The sequence below is a fragment of the Triticum dicoccoides genome, chromosome 2A (genome assembly GCF_002162155.2).
Source record: "Triticum dicoccoides isolate Atlit2015 ecotype Zavitan chromosome 2A, WEW_v2.0, whole genome shotgun sequence".
NCBI lineage: Eukaryota > Viridiplantae > Streptophyta > Magnoliopsida > Poales > Poaceae > Triticum > Triticum dicoccoides.
In genome coordinates this window covers 380,555,687-380,561,178 of record NC_041382.1, presented here as the reverse complement: position 1 = coordinate 380,561,178, position 5,492 = coordinate 380,555,687, and positions in this window count along the sequence as shown.

Below are 5,492 nucleotides of genomic sequence, written 5' to 3'. Positions count from 1 at the left end.
GGGGGGGGGGTAGGGCACGCCCCACCCTCGTGGACGGCCCGAGACTCTTCTGGCCCAACTCTTTTACTCCAGGGGCTTCTTTTGGTCCATAAAAAATCATCAAAAATTGGCACGTCAATTGGAATCCATTTGGTATTCCTTTTCTGTATAAAAAAACAAGGAAAAACAAAAACTGGCACTGGCACTGGGCTCTAGGTTAATAGGTCAGTCCCAAAAATCGTATAAAATAGCATATAAATGCATATAAAACATCCTAGGTGGATAATACAATAGCACGAAACAATAAAAAATTATAGATATGTTGGAGACGTATCAAGCATCCCCAAGCTTAATTCCTGCTCATCCTCAAGTAGGCAAACGATAAAAATAGAATTTTTGATGTGGAATGCTACATAACATAATTATAAATGTAATATTCTTTATTGTGGCATGAGTATCTATATCCATAAGATTCAAGAAAAAAGTTTAATATTGACATAAAAATAATAATACTTCAAGCATCTAACAAAGCAATCATGTCTTCTCAAAATAACATGGCCAAAGAAAGCTATCCCTACAAAGTCATATAGTCTGGCTATGCTCTATCTTCATCACACAAAATATTTAAATCATGCACAACCCCGATGACAGGCCAAGCAATTGTTTCATACTTTTGATGTTCTCAAACTTTTTCAATCCTCACACAATACATGAGCGTGAGCCATGCACATAGCACTATAGGTGGAATAGAATGGTGGTTGTGGAGAAAAAAAAGGAGAAGATAGTCTCACATTAACTTGGCGTATCAACAGGCTATGGAGATGCCCATTAATATATATCAATGTGAGTGAGTAGGGATTGCCATGCAATGGATGCACTAGAGCTATAAGTGTATGAAAGCTCAAAAGGAAACTAAGTGGGTGTGCATCCAACTTGCTTGCTCACGAAGACCTAGGGCACTTTGAGGAAGCCCATCATTGGAATATACAAGCCAAGTTCTATAATGAAAAATTCCCACAAGTATATGAAAGTGACAACATAAGAGACTCTCTATCATGGAGATCATGGTGCTACTTTGAAGCACAAGTGTGGTAAAAGGATAGTAGCATTGCCCGTTCTCTCTTTTTCTCTCATTTTTTGTTTTTTTGTTTTTTTGGCATTCTCTTTTTTATGGCCTCTTTTTTCTCTTTTTTTATTTTTCGTCCGGAGTCTCATCCCGACTTGTGGGGGAATCATAGACTCCATCATCCTTTCCTCACATGGGACAATGCTCTAATAATGATGGTCATCACACTTTTATTCACTTACAATTCAATACTTAGAACAAAATATGTGAATGCCTCCGGTGGTGTACCGGGATGTGCAATGAATCAAGAGTGACATGTATGAAAGAATTATGAAGGTGGCTTTGCCACAAGTACAATGTCAACTACATGATCATGCAAATCAATATGACAATGATGAAGCGTGTCATAATAAACGGAACGGTGGAAAGTTGCATGGCAATATATCTTATAATGGCTATGGAAATGCCATAATAGGTAGGTATTGTGGCTGTTTTGAGGCAGGTAATGGTGGGTGTATGGTACCAGGGAAAGTTGTGTGGCACTAGAGAGGCTAGCAATGGTGGAAGGGTGTGAGTGCGTATAATCCATGGACTCAACATTAGTCATAAAGGACTCACATACTTATTGAAAAAATCTATTTGTTATCGAAAAAAGTACTACGTGCATGCTCCTAGGGGGATAGATTGGTAGGAAAATACCATCACTCATCCCCGACCGCCACTCATAAGGAAGACAATCAAAAAATAAATCATGCTCCGACTTCATCACATAAAGGTTCACCATACGTGCATGCTACGGGAATCACAAAGTTTAACACAAGTATCTCTCAAATTCACAACTACTCAACTAGCATGACTCTAATATCATCATCTTCATATCTCAAAACAATCATCAAGTACCAAACTTCTCATAGTATTCAGTGCACTCTATATGAAAGTTTTTATTATACCCATCTTGGATGCCCGTCATATTAGGACTAAATTCATAACCAAAGTAAATTACCATGTGTTTACGACTCTCAAAATAATATAAGTGGAGCATGAGAGTTCATTAATTTCTTCAAAATAAAACGACCACAGTGCTCTAAAAAGATATAAGTGAAGTACTAGAGCAAATGACAAACTACTCCAAAAGATATAAGTGAAGATCAATGAGTAGTCGAATAATTATGCAACTATGTGAAGACTCTCTAACATTTAAGAATTTCAGATCTTGGTATTTTATTCAAAAAGCAAGCAAAAAATAAAAATAAAATGACGCACCAAGCAAAACACATATCATGTGGTGAATAAAAATATAGCTCCAAGTAAAGTTACCGATGAACGAAGACGAAAGAGGGGGATGCCATCCGGGGCATCCCCAAGCTTAGGCTCTTGGTTGTCTTTGAATATTACCTTGGGGTGCCTTGGGCATCCCCAAGCTTAGGCTTTTGCAACTCCTTATTCCATAGTCCATCGAATCTTTACCCAATAACTTAAAAACTTCACAACACAAAACTCAACAGAAAACTCATAAGCTCCGTTTGTATAAGAAAGCAAATCACCACATAGGTACTGTCAATACAAGATTCATAATTTTTATAACATGATGACTATTGTACCATATCATTTCTACAATTTATATTAAGCAATTTAAGCCATAAAAACTAGAAAACAAGCAAACTATGCATCGAAAACAGAATCTTCCTGAAACAGAACAGTCTGTAGTAATCTATAACTGTCGAATACTTCTGTAACTCCAAAAATCCTGAGAAATTAGGAAGTCCTAGGCAATTTGTATATTGATATACTGCCGTTGGAATTGGTATTTTATCGCTCTCTGGTAAAGAATGAAAATTATTTTCGTGAGCGCATACTTACTGTTTTTATCAGCAAGATCAAATAATAATCACCCAAGAAGATCCTAAAGGCTTTACTTGGCACAAACACTAATTAAAACATAAAAAACACAATCATAACAGAGGATAGATGATTTATTTATTACTAAATAGGAAAAAAAAGCAAAGAACAAAAATAAAATTGGGTGGCCTCCCAACAAGCTATATCGTTTAACGCCCCTAGCTAGGCATGATGATTTCAATGATGCTCACATAAAAGATAAGAATTGTAACATAAAGAGAGCATCATGAAGAATATGACTAACAATACATATAAATTTCCTCTAGATCAAAATCAAGAACTTTATTAAGGAAAATTCTGGAAGATCCTTAGTTATACGTTTCATTTCTTCATAACCCACAAGCAAACTAAGTTCATTATGATGCGCAAGGGAAATCAAGTCATCACAATTTTTGGACATGATTCGATCATGAAACAATTTGCATTGGATATTTAAATGACCATGTTCATTGCAAAGTTCACAAGGATGGCTAAGAAAATTTAAATTTTCAGCACAAACATCTAGCCTTTCTTGCAACCATTTAGTTTCTAAATACTTATGCCTCTTGCAAAATCTATCTTCCCTATTTGGTGTGTACTTGCAAACTCTATGCACTCCACAAAAATTTGACATGCTTATTGTCGGATGTGGGGCTCCGGATAACCCTTAAGGTTCGAACACTTGGGTGCGCGCCGAAGTCTTTCCCTCCTACCGATCTACGCTCTAGCTCGCTAAGATCTTGCGGTCGAACTCGTCGAACTCACAACACAGAAAGACACGGGGTTTATACTGGTTCGGGCCACCATTGTGGTGTAATACCCTACTCTAATGTGGTGGTGGTGGATTGCCTCTTGGGCTGATGAAGAACAGTGCAAGGGGAAGAAAAGCCTCCTGAGGTTGAGGTGTTCCCCACGCTGCCTTTGAATCCGCTTGGCTATGCGGCCCCGCTTCTTGCACGATTATTCTTCCCTCTCCGCGCCCAGCTCTTCCAATCTCCCTACTCCTTCGATGTCCTGCTCCGCCTTCCCAATCCAACTTGCGCTCTGTCCGCTTCACCGCCATGGCGCCGAAGCAAGCCGAAAAGGGGAAGAAACCTCTGTCCTTGCCAATTGCACCTCCATCCTTCGAGTCGACGGTCGGCCGGCCTCGGGTGCTCAACGACGAGGCCATGGGCAAGGTGCGCCCCATGCTCACCTCCAGCTTCAACGAGTGGGGAGAGACGCCGGCCTGGCCTGCGTCTCGCTCCAGCATGGCTTGGGTAGTCACCGAGGTTCCGATCTTCATTGACACCCTCTGGGCTGGCCTGCTTCCTCCCTTCTCCGCCTTCTTCAACGCGGTGCTCGAGCACTATCAGATCCTCATGCTCCATCTCGACCCTCAATCTGTGACCCTTCTTGCCATTTTCGCTTTCGTGTGTGACGCCATGGTGGGCATCACCCCCTCCGTAGCACTCTTCTGCCACTTCTTCTTGCTGCATCTCACCGGTGCCCGGCAGAGCTCAGGGTGTGTGGGCTTCTAGGCCATGGCTGCAACAGCAGGCATGGGGATTGACTTCGAGCTCCCTTCATCCGCGAGCGAGTTCTGCACGCGATGGGTGTTTGTTGATGCCGGCGTGCTCAACCCTCTGCTCCAAGCTCCGGTGGGGCCTGCCATTCCAAACTCCAGCTGGGGCCATCAGAAGCTCACGAGCCCCTTTCTTGCCCCCGTCTGGGCCAGGCTGCAGTGGTTGAAGGACCTTGGTGTGACTGCGCCCATGGTGGTGAGGGAGTTCGTCATGCGTCGGGTTGCTCCGCTTCAGCACCATTCTCGCCCAACGTGGGACTTGCTCAGCAGATAGGACAATATGAGGGTTCAGGAGGAGGGGCTCCCTCTCACTGCGCGGTAAACGGTGCTCACGGTCCTATCTGGTGTCCCTCTGCCGGACGAGATGCCCAAGAAAAGCTTCATGTTGTACCGCTGTGAGAACAAGGTCACCTTTGCCGCGAACATGCCTTCCTTTGATGAGTGGGGGCTGTGCCCAATTGGCTTGGTGGGGCCCTGCGAGAATCCCATCAACGTGGTCCCATTCTTTGCCGTCGGTGCCGAGCTCGCCCCAGGTGACGATGTAGGGGAGCGAGCAGCGACGGTGGCCGGCTGCTCAGATGTTGAGGAGCACATGTCGAGCGGTGATCCTGGGGCGTCGTCCTCGGGAGCTCGCGACGCCCCTCCCGAGGCGTCGGTCACTGATGAGATGCGGCATGCAGCTCCCGAGGCCGAGGATCCAGGGGCCTCGGGAGGTCGCAGCGAGAAAAAGCCGGGCTGTTCGCCACAGCCGGGCTCCCCTGAGGCTATCCCTCTTGGTTCTTCTTCGGCTCCGCCGCGCGCCGGCCGTCACGTCCAGCGCTTTGGTCGCCTTTGTGTTGACTTCGAGGAGCTCCGCAAGAGGAAGGGATCCCCCAGCGGCACCAACATCTTCGGGTCGTTGAAGCGACGGAAGTACATCGCTATCGACGAGTAAGTACCTTATCTTGGTGATCTTCTAAGTGCTGCCTTCCTTTCCTAACGATTGTCCCCTCAGGTCCCCTTCTG